We start from the raw sequence: 12489 nt of genomic DNA, 5'->3' as shown, positions 1-12489 counted from the left end.
AGTGCACTTTTTGTGATAAAAAATAGTATAGAACTTCGGAAGATGGGGTGACGACGATGAGGCTAATAGATAACAATCTTTCAATGACCACTATTGAACTGAGGCTTATCCGATTAGTCTATAGGACTATTATTGACTATTATTGGAACTTTTTCGAAACAATACTAAGCGACAGCGTTATCGAATATTGTCAAATGTAAATTATTGCTTTCATATTTATTTATTTATTTTTGTTAATTTTAATTTATAATCTATAAATGGTTTTAATGTTTTGGACTTTTCATTAAACTTTTTTTTTATTGCCCTTGTAGGCAGACGAGCACACGGCCCACCTGATGGTGAGTGGTTATCGTCGCCCATGGACTTCAGCAATGCCAGGGGCAGAGCCAAAAGGACATGAGGATGACATGATAAACTTTGGAGCCATTGCTAAAAAAACACCAATTGACTTGGTTGTGCAGTAGTTCGCGGCCCTGACTGTTGCGCCGAGGGTCGCGGGTTCGATTCCCATATCGGGTAAGCATAGTGTGATGAACGGGTCTGTTTGTTCTTCGTCTTATTATCTATATATGTATATAGGTAAACATATTTAAGTATGTTTATCAGTCTCTGGTACCCATAGCTATTTCCACTATATGACTTCGGGTCATGGAGTGTGCTGGAATTCTTCGGACATATTGCTCGTAAAGAGGGTCACAATTTTGAACAGCTGATGGTGACAAGCAAGGTAGATGGGAAACGTCCCAGAGGACGCAGTCCCACGAGTGGCCCACAATGCTCTTCATGAAGCTAAGGATCGCAGCAGATGGAGGGAAATCGTACGGGAGAAACTGATGCAGCGGGGGAGTCACGATCCTCAGTAATGAGGAAAATGCCGCGAGTAGGAGGAGGAGGTACCCATAACAATGGGAATCGTCAAATTTAAAGTAGTCGTGGCCTAAAGGATAAGACGTCCGTCGCATTCGTATCTAGCGATGCGTCGGCATTCGAATCGGGACGCTGGACCACCAGTCCTCTCGGTCGACAGGCTATCCGAAGCCCGCCTAGATGGCGCCGGTTAGAGTGGGTTATCCTACGGAATACCCCACTGGGTCAGAACCAGCAGCTTTACGCTTAGGCCATTTTTGATGCCACATATTTTGTATAGTTTTCGATAGGACGCGTCTGAAACCACTGGACGAATAAAGATCATTATTTAAACGAGGAAAATGGTTCCATAAAATTTTCATTCCGCCGTAAACGATATCATCCTCTGAATGCCTCTATTATTGTTTGCAAATATTTCCTGGAAACAAGTGTATCTGAAAGGCAATGAAACTTTAATTGACTACCTCAACTGAAGTATCGTCCTCCCTCTCTGATCTAATAATTTTAATGAGATAGAGATACTTATCTCGAAAATTCTCGAAAGTTAGATTAAATAAGTTATTTTTCTTTTAACGAATCTCCCTCGAAACAATATTAAGGGAAGTTTTTAAACAAAGAACTGCCCGTGATTGAGGAGTCTTATCGTTTTTTTTTTAAATGTATTAACAAATTAAACAGTTGCAGTCTTATAATACCCGATTATAATTATATAACCGCTGAGCAGGTTTATTTTTTAACATAGTTTTTCATTTATTAGGCAATGGAGTACCTACATAATTTTTATAAAGCTGACCCGGCAGACTTCGTAGTGCCTCAATCGAAAAATAAAAGACAAAAGGAATCCGTCCGATGGGGGACACATCAAAGGACAAACAAAATTGTTATTTTTATTTAATTCCGAGCATTTTCATATTTATTCACCTTTTAAACCTTCTCTGGACTTCCACAAATAATTCAAGACCAAAATTAGCCAAATCGGTCCAGCCGTTCTCGGGTTTTAGCGAGACTAACGAACAGCAATTCATTTTTATATATATAGATAGATATCCAGATAGAAGTGGTTATAATTCTGATTTTGTTCACTTCGAAGATAATTTGATGGCGAAATGGCACTGTTCATTCCCATAGACACAACCCACACAGCGTCACACAGCTTTTACAGCGTCAGACCAGCGACACTTGGGTCTTCCTACGGGGCAGCGTCCCTCCGGTACACCCGCGTACACACGTTTGGCAGTCCGATTCTGCTCCATCTCCACGAAATGCCCATTTGAGCCTCCGCACCTTCATCAGAAGATTTAGCTCACCGAAAAGCCTCTCCACATCTAAGTCTTTCTTGAGGCGCCAAGCAACGTTATCTCTCTGAACTGGTTCTAGTATCTTTCGCAGTACCTTACGCTCAGTTATGAGAAGTTTTGTCTGTTCTTTCTGAGTAAGCGTTCATACTTAGCATCTTGGCCCTCACGGCGTATAGGAATTTTGGATGGGGGAGTGATCGTAGTATAGCCTAGCTAGCTGCCAGCTAAGTTCAATGGGTTCGCTGACCAAAGTAGGGTGTGATTCTCCTGCATCTCGGGGGTTATGCAAGGAGCTGACAACCCCTTCATTTAAAAAAACCTTTTGTTACGAAAGCGACAAGAAAATAGTGGTACTATATTATAACAGAAAGATTTTCTGGAGTATCAACAATAGTTGTAACAAGCTTTATCGTAATCAGATGTATTATGTGCAGTTTACGAATTCATAGATGACAAACATTACTATTATTTATGAGGGGTCGGTTCGTTTATTTGGCGTCTATCTTATGTACAATTATGAGAACGTCAATTCATTCCTTGTCGTCTGGTTCGTGTCAGTCTTTTAGGAAGGCATTATAGGTACTGCCTGCTGATAGTCACGTCAGCCCTCGTTCCATTCCTTTTGTTTCTTTTCGAATTCTTATCAAGTCTCTGTCTTAGTCTATGTCTAGTCGTAGGTCTTATGTCCTGTCAAAGAGGTTGCACGCCACGACAATTTATATAGATAGATCCGAATTAACGCTCCGCTTATTTCATTATCGCTACAAAGATAAACTGTTCGACTCAGTACATATTTATTCAAGTTAACATTATTGTTTTAGTTTAGAAATTCGTTATTAATCGCCCAAAGTTTGCGAACGCTGTACAATGCCTAATTGAAATTGATATTTTGTTTTATGAAATTTAGATGAAACTTTTAATATCGAAGTTAAGCATTTCGTTTTAAAGTTGTTGAAGTTTTTGTTGTTGTTGTTCTTTTTTTGTAAGTCGATTCTTCACTATTTCTTGTATATGGATACGATTTCGCCTTTTTGAATCATTACTCAAGTGGTTTCCTGAAAACGAAAAAAAATAAGAATTAAATAATGAATTTGAGAAATGTTTCAAGGTGGGCTTTGATGAAGTGATGTTTGTGGAATCGGTAAATCAGCACATATGAAATAAATAAACTATAAAATAAAAAGCTGTAGTTAATACAAACAAAAAAAAACTTACATAAGGAGAAATCAGTGTTAAGCTGTATTGCATATTTTTATATAGGTCCATACATTCTAAAAAAAATGGTTAGGCGAATCGAAGGTCAAAATATTATAAACGAAAAGCTTCTCATTCCATTATTCAAGAATAACGAAGAAATACGACAACGAATGTTTGAAAGCCGCTGCCCGAATGAATGTGTTTTAGGAAAGTTAATATTTGAGTGACGCTGACTTGAACGTAGCGGAACCGGAGAAGGTGACCGAAACGCGAATTAATGTGACGTAAACTAAGCACTCGTGTCGTGTTCTCAGAAGGGACAATCAAAATGTTTTGTTGCGTGAGAGATACGAATTGAGAATTTGTGTACGTGTGAAAGAGACGAAGATAGCAGCTGTATCCGCGATGTTCTTAATTTGCGAATCGTGAAACGTTCGCTTTGAGGGATAAATGAGTCGACTATTATCAAAGGCGGCAATGTGACTTTTGGACAATTATTGGTAAATCAGAAAAACGAATTATTGACTTTGTATTCCATTGGCAGTCACAAAACTCTTCTGAACGACATCTTAGATAAATAACAGGTTAAGTATTAACCTTTATTTAATGCAGGTTTTGAACCGTATTCTTTGAAGGAGACGATTATATTCAAATCAATCAGTATTGACATATCAATAACATTTTTTTGTCCAAATGCACAGATTGCCACCTTTGATAATAGACGACTGAAATGATCTTGATGTTAATGTGGTTTTAGTGAATGATTGAAATTAAGCGACATAGACGCTGCAACTGTCACTCCTGGTTTTTAGTAACAGTATTCTCTCTCATGTGACTACCTTCTTCTGGTCAAAATTCTTAATTTCCTTTATTTTCCTCCACCGTAAATTGATCTGAAGTCGTCGTGGCCTAAAGGATAAGACGTCCGGTGCATTCGTATGTAGCGATGCAACAGTGTTCGAATCCCGCAGGCAAATACCAATTTTTCTAATGAAATAAGTACTCAACAAATGTTCACGATTGACTTAGACGGTGAAGGAATAATATTTTGTAATAAAAATAAAACCTGCAAAATTATAATTTGGGTAATTACTGGTGGTGGGACGTCTTTTGAGTCCGCACGGGTAGGTACCATCGCCCTGCCTATTTCTGCCGTGAAGCAGTAACGCGTTTCGGTTTGAAGGGTGGGACAGCCATTCTACTGTAAAAACTGAGACCTAAGAAGTCATATCTCAAGGTGGGTGGCGGTATTTACGTTGTAGATGTCTATGGGTTTCGGTAACTACTTAACACCAGGTGGGCTGTGAGCTCGATCACAAATCAAGCAATAAAAAAAAATGCCAGGTCCATATTTCGATACTCAAAGACGCAAATCAATAGATTTCGGTTCGTTTTATTAAAATTAATAGAGTTTCGTAAATTATTATAAGACTTTAGTTTGTAAATGTCTATAAATATTTCTTGTTGTTTTCGTACTGTTTAATAAGTTTAAGATTTACGTTTCAGTTTTTGGAGTCGATCCATTTTCGAAGAGGTTAATTGTTTTTATTGGTACCTACATAGATGAGCTCTTAATGCTATATGTTAGAGGAAGTCTGAAAATGGCACCTGTGACAGAGAAGCTGAGAAGTGCGCGTTTGGGATGGTATGAACATGTGATGAGACAAAATGAAAATGAGGTTGGTAAGAGAGTGTTAACTTTTTTTTTTTTTTTTTTTATGATTGAAAGATTACTGGTGGCCCGGAGGCCTTTCCAGCTTCACCAGGACAGGTGGGCGAGCAAAGGCTCAGCCAGGAGGGGCGGGATTTGGTAACAACTGCCCGAGCGCCTCCGAAGGAGACCTAACAGCTCAAGAGCAATTGCTTCGCGAATGAACCTACTACCGGATCGGAATCGCGACCCACTGAGAAGATCCGGCGAGAAACTCAGCGGGCTGATGCATGGGTTAGGTTGCACGTCGACCTCTTTGTCGAGTTCGACGAGTACGGTTACCGAGGTTCCTCAGCCTGCTCCTAGTGTTAGAGCTGAAGGTATCTAATGCAAGAGTTATTGGATCTGATGGATCCGTAAGGACGTGTCTAGGGCGACGACGGTGACTTGCTCCTGCGTGATCAGGATTCGGGGAGTAATCAGCGGCGGCAACGATAAGGCGATTATCATGACGCATAGCCTTATCGAAGTAATGTTCCGACACTAACTTCATGTGTTTGCGGATCGATTCGAGGCCCAGGTCGTCGTGAAGGTCGACGTTCCTCACGAACCACGGAGCCCCGACGGCTAACCTGCAAAAGCGGGATTGTAGGGATTGGAGGGTGTCTATGTGTGTGCGGGCCGCGTGAGCGAACACCACACTCGCGTAAGTCATGACGGGTCTTATGCAAGTTTTGTAAAGTGTCACCTTGTTCCGAAGGGACATTTTACTCCGCTTACAGATCATGGGAGTGTTAACTATGAATGTGGAAGGATATAGAGGAAGAGGTAGACCTAAGAAGAAATGGATGGATTGCGTGAAAGACGATATGGGTAAAAGGGGAGTGAGCAAAGAAATGGTATATGATAGAGGAGTATGGAAGGAGAATACATATTGCGCCGACCCCAAGCGACTGGGAGAAGGGCAGGAAAATAATGATGATGATGATAATGATGGATAAGTTCTTAATGCCGTCGAAGGCAGGTTGATGCCCCACCCAGCGGTATGTGTTTGCCATTAGCCATGGGTGTTTTACATGTCGAGGACATAGCCAGATCGTTTCCTACCAAGATGGAATATTTTTAATCCTCGTTTGAAGAACATCTCACATCGCTTGGGAAGCACCAAGGAGGGAAGATAAACTTGAAAATCTTGAAGTCCGGCTCTGAAGCCAGATGTCGTGAAAATTATATCCGAAATCGTGTTTTAGATGAACGCTGTGGTTCCAAGCAACTGGGATTAATTTTGCGGGTAGAATTTAGTGGGTAGTTCGATGGTAAAACTTAGATGGAACTTCAGACTTTTTGGCGGGAACGCGAGGAGTGCAGTTGTGTGATTTGTTTTATTTTGTCTATTTAGTGTTTCTTCGGGTTTAAATGTGTAATAATGGTGGTTTATTAACTGTTTAATATCTGTGAAATGCACAAATGTGGGAAAATGAAACAAAGCTGCTGGACGTAACTTTCGGGTTCCTCCAGGAAGTCCACTGAAAAAATCTCAGTAAATAACCACCATTTTACTGCGATTATATTTCATCCCATATCATCTCATTAAATTTCATCCCAGTTGATTAATGTCTCAAATCAATCATCTTCATTTCATTTCACTCCATATTATCATTTTCCATAAAATTAAGAATATAAATTAAAATAAGACATGACTTAAAGGTCTTAGTTACCAGGTCATAAAATATCTTAAAAAAAAAGATGGAACCTCAATATAGTAATTCACGGATCCCTAAAGTATTTTGGAGTTTTATAGTTCGTCGATCTTGGGCCCAGCGATGTCGGCGCAATAAGTCCTGAATGTATCGATTAGGATTAGACGGTATCTTCGTAGGCTAGTAAAATATGCATTTACTTTTGAAAGTAAACAACGATTTTACGTTGCATTAACTTTTCGTAATGCTTGGTGCGCTCATAAAGTGAAGTGCTCTCTGTCTAGACTTAATAGGTTTTTTAACATGGGCAAAGTGCTAGATTTTTTTTTTTCATAAAGTATAGGATTTAGGTGATGATAATAATATGTCTTTACGAATAATATTAGAGCTGCGAGCCATTAGCCGTTCTATGTATTTAATATGACACTAAGCTATTATGTATGTATATGTATATATATGTGTATGTGTGTATATTTCAATGAATAGGTTGACCGCATGTAATTTGTTTTGCAATGATTCTTGATTCTTGTACACCTGATGGTTGTTTGGAAGGATCACTCTTAGCGATAATAATTGTACATTTTTGTATTTATTTGTTTTCGCTTTTTTTATTTTGTATACAATAAGGCATACTCTCTCTCTCTCTCTCTCTCTCTCTCTCTCTCTCTCTCTCTCCCTCTCTCCCTCTCTCTCTCTAGTTTTAAGTAACTTCATATTTAGTAATTCATACAGTAGAAAATTTTAATGTTGTGTGGGTGTGTGCGTGTGTTTTTATTTTCTGATGACAGCTACTAATGAGTATGCAGTGTATTCTAGAGTCTTTAATTTTGACTTATTTAGGCAATGACATTGTTACTGCGGCATGCGCAAATCTTTATTATTACCTTCAATTCATGAAAGAAAATCCGCTCTGCCCGTTTAAATCAGGAAATTTATTAATACTAGAGGTCCCGCAGTAGTAGAAATTCGACTATAATTAATTGGAATTGTAAATTTGTACACTATTATGATTGTATTTTATACTTCTATAATCACAAATTCCACCAAGACTACACTATAAAAATATTAACAAAGACAATCAATATTTAATCTCAATTTGACAACAGACGTCAAGAACAAAATTTGACAATAAATAGTATGCATGCGTGTGTACGTCAAACACATGGTATGTAGTGTGTGTAATGTTTTCTTTATTGATTTAATGTATCTTTTATGCATTATTTAAAAAAAATATTAGCATTGTGCACTTCTTCTCTATATTCTCTATAAGTGTGGAAAATTTCATACTCCTCCGTCCGCGCAATTTTCGTAAAAAGGGATACAAAGTTTTTGCTTCACGTATTAATACATAGATACTGTATAAACTATTATATGTATGTATGTATGTATGTATGCATGTATTTGTAACTTAATATAAATTTTATTGCACCTACCACTATCCACTCTGCACTACCTTTGGTTGACCGGTAGATAATGCCTTAGGCATTAAGTTCGCCAATGTAAAATTTACATGAAGTGTAATAAATAAATAAATAACTAAATTAAATAAATCAGAACAGAAGAGTTAAAACATAATTAAAATGAATTTCAAATTCTTATAACATTGTTAGAGACAAGTTGACTTATGATCTTTTGACTTCTCGTCTACAAGAAATTTAAATTAATATTTCCTTCGGTTTTCACGACACGTGGACGTAAATTGAAGCTTAAATTTTTCGGTTTTATCTTGAATTTTTTTTGGTACCGTCAATTTATTTTCAACTTTTCGAATACTGTACAATTTTCGTGGTCACCAAAATAAGATTTAGTGACGTAAACGGTAAATGTTTTTTTTTTTTTATTGCTTAGATGGGTGGACAAGCTCACAGCCCACCTGGTGTTAAGTGGTTACTGGAGCCCATAGGCATCTATGACGTAAATACGCCACCCACGTTGAGATATAAGTTCTAAGTTCGCAGTATAGTTACAACGGCTCCCCGCCCTTCAAACCGAAACGCATTACTGCTTCACGGCAGAAATAGGCGTGGTGGTGGTACCTACCCGTGCGGATTCACAAGTGGTCCTACCACCAGTAATTACGCAAATAATAACTTTGCGGGTTTGATTTTCATTACACGATGTTATTCCTTCACCGTGGAAGTCAACCGTGAACATTTGTTAAGTACGTATTTCAGAGGCAGAAATAGGAAACGGTGGTGGTAGTCCTGATTAAAGTAAATGAGTAGACGGTCACCAGCCTGCGGGAAGACGTGGACAAGCATAGTGCGTCGAGCGATCAACTTCAAGCTAGACACGACCTTCAGCAATGAAAATACCGACGAAGATGAAAATGAGTTCTGCGAGTTCATTGCCCCTTTTTTTTATTGCCCTAGCAGGCAATACCACCTGATGGTAAGTGGTTACCGTCGCTCATGGAAGTCAGTAATGCTAGGAGCAGAGCCAAGCCACTGCCTACCGCTAAAGTGTTCTTCTTCTTCGTCGCTTTCTTCATTGCTGAAGGTTGTGTGCCTGAAACTTGACTGTGGCCTGTCTCGTGAGCTGTTTCCATCTCCTCCGGTCCTCAGCTTCTCGAATGGTGGTTGCAACCGGCAGCCCAGTTAGGGCGGTTATTTGATCACACCAACGGCCGCGGGGTCTCTTTCCTTCTACTTTGCCCGTCACAATCACTTTGTTCCAGTTACCTGACTGTCGGCGGGCAATATGACCGAAGTACCTGAGGATCCTCTGGTAACAGATTGTTGAGAGCCCGACTCGGATGCCAAGCTGATCCAGGATAGATTTATTTGTACCGCTAAAGTGTAATGAGTGCTTAAATAAACATATATGAAAACAGAACAAGAGAAGAAAACGTTTAATGATACAAAGAGAAGGAACTCGTTACGGATTTGTGCACGCCAATATCGACAGGGTCGTTGTAGACCGACGTCTTTATTATTCTTCAATGAAATGATAATATTTTTAGCAATACGATGGGTTTGATAAATTTGAATGCAACGGATAACAATGACAGTGGAATGGAAAGCTAACTCTTTCTCTCTGCCGGAAAATGTTTCAATCAGGTGTCGGAGTTCGGAAGAGTCTTTTTGAAGTTGCTGCTTCTGAGCTTATACTCTGAGGCTATTGAAAACTATGTGCTTTATAACGTGTATGGTATTAGGTGGGTAGGATGGTCGTACGAATTAAATTCAAATAAAGCAGACGTAACCAAGGCTAACGACAGAATGCCACAGCACAGCTTAAATGCTGCGATAGTGCCTTAACCCTGAATTGAAAAAGACGTGAATTTTAATACAATTCATAGCATAGAAATATCGGTTATGCATTGTTTGAATGAAGACGAACCTCTATGCAAACTAAAGTGACAATCAAAGCCAAGTTTAGTTTTGCGTGTGCGCGGCACGGCACACAATGGAACCAGCGGGCTGAGTTGTATTTAACTAGCCAGTTTATGTGGATGGGAGCAATTGCATTAATATCTACAGAATTCGGAAGCCAGCTATGATATAAGGTAACACTATAATTTAAGAACTTTCTCTTGGGCCTGGTTTACATCTAGGCCATTTTTCATGTTTTTTTTTAATTTGCATTGAAGGTTGATCATTTAGAGCAGCCTTTCCCAAAGTGGGTGATATCACCACCTTGTGGGCGCTGCCAGTCTAAAGGGGCACGGCAAGAGACCCAGAAAAAAGATGGGGGCGTTGTGTATAGGCTTGGAAGGCGATTTGTAATTTTATCTAGGATGACTTTTAGACTCATCTCTCGCTACAGTGGTTTTTAAGTAGGTGAAAAAATCGGGGCGCTAAAATAATTTATTCTCAAAGTGGGCAGTAGACAAAATGAGTTTGAGAACCCCACATATTGCATACTAGCTTTTACCCGCGACTTCGTCCGCGTGGAATAGTTCACAAATAATGCTTTATTTTAGAACAAATTTGGTTAGCATAAAAAACGTTATAGTGAGCCAACCTTAACATATCGACATATGCTGTCGCGGACTTTTTTAGATCTTTTAAAGGGGAACAATTCTGTCATACAATATTTTAGCGAAACTTTAACCGTTTCTGCAGCGCATGCAGCGGAAGCTCTCAAAAGGTAAAAATAACATCGATTTAGAAACATTATTTATTGGTGATCCGCTTGTATTGATACTATATATAGCCTTCCTCCATAAATGGGCTATCAAACACTGAAAGAATTTTTCAAATCGGACCAGTAGTTCCTGAGATTAGCGCGTTCAAACAAACAAACTCTTCAGTTTCATAAATTTAGCATAGCTTTTAGAGCACGTCACACACACTTCAACGACGCTGCGTCAAAAAAATCGCAGCTTCCAAGCCGCTCGTTTGTGGAAACCTTAAAAGTGCGTCATCGATGTTCGTTTTCGTGCAAACAAAAAAAAAGCTGCAAAGCTTTTATTGTGTTATTTTGTTTCCTTTCAATCACGCGAAATCGATAGGTGTACACATAAAAAAAGGTTTTTTTTTCGTATATACACTTTTTATATAGCGATTAAGAACGGGTGAAGTTACAACTTTGACTACAGCCCGTAGTTATGCTTCGGACTTCGCGAGTCGTAGACACAAAACTGCTTTTACGGCTTGTTATCGCGTTTATTATTTGCAGTTTTATTATTTACAATTACAGTTTTCGTGGTCACGTTAACAGACTCATGTGTTAATTGTAGACGTTTGAGTATTGTGCTAACTACCGTCTGTTTTTGTATAAAAATATTTATAGACTAATTCTTTTTTTTACAGCCTGAAGTAACATACCATTCTATTAGATATTATGTAACTTCGTGGTGCGTCTTGGTGGTAGGACGTCTTGTGAGTCTGCACGGGTGGGTACCACCATCCTGCCTATTTCTACCGTGAAGCCGTAATGCGTTTCGGTTTGCAGAGCAAAGCAGCCATTGTACTGTAAAACTGAGACCACAGAACTCATATCTATGGGCTATAGTAACCACTTAACACCAGGTGGGCCGTGAGCTTGCTATAACCCACCTAAGCAATAAAAAAATGCTATACGACATGGTATAGCTTCTTATTGACGTTTTAAGGGCAGGTTTGGAATCGTCACCAAGTAATTGTGGTAGATATATATTATATACTAAAGCTATGTTTTTTTTTAATTTTTTTTTTATTGCTTAGATGTGTGGACGAGCTCACAGCCCACCTGGTGTTAAGTGGTTACTGAAGCCCATAGACACCTACAACGTAAATGCGCCACACACCTTGATATATAGTTCTTAGGTCTCAGTATAGTCACAACGGCTGCCCCACCCTTCAAACCAAAACGCATTACTGCTTCACGGCAGAAATAGGCGGGGCGGTGGTACCTACCCGTGCGGACTCACAAGAGGTCCTACCACCAGTAATTACGCAAGTTATAATTTTGCGGGTTTGATTTTTATTGCACGAGATGCATGTACAAGATAATATGCAATGTTATAATTAAACAATCTTATCTGTGTTGCATAGACGAATGCGTGCCAACTCAGACGTAAAACTAGTGTAACTAAAGCCTAACATTAATTACTTTTCTAATAATAGTTTTCTTATTCTGTTCAACAATGCGATATTATCGTCTGACGGGCATGCGGTTCATCTGATAGTGAGTGGATACTGTCGCTCATGGGCATCGGCAGTACCAAGGGCGCAGTCAGGTCGCTGCCTATAAAGATGGAATCTTTTTGTTCATCTTTCGAAGAATATCTCATAGCGCTTAAGAAGCGGGTGGGAAGGCCATTCCGTAGCCCGATTTAGGTATTTGTTAT

At 39.2% G+C, this 12489-nt stretch overlaps 1 long non-coding RNA gene across 1 annotated transcript in view; it reads right to left on the bottom strand.

Annotated features, from left to right (window-relative positions):
* Nucleotides 1-3005: 3005 nt before the first annotated feature.
* LOC134201616 (uncharacterized) overlaps nt 3006-12489 on the bottom strand; it is a 45355-nt gene continuing 35871 nt past the window's right edge. Inside the window, exon 3 of the long non-coding RNA XR_009976980.1 lies at nt 3006-3220. This is a non-coding gene — a long non-coding RNA (uncharacterized LOC134201616). The remainder of the gene's footprint in view (nt 3221-12489) is intronic.

The sequence above is a fragment of the Bombyx mori genome, chromosome 28 (genome assembly GCF_030269925.1).
Source record: "Bombyx mori chromosome 28, ASM3026992v2".
Classification (NCBI taxonomy): domain Eukaryota; kingdom Metazoa; phylum Arthropoda; class Insecta; order Lepidoptera; family Bombycidae; genus Bombyx; species Bombyx mori.
This window is presented reverse-complemented; position numbering and strand designations above follow the sequence as displayed.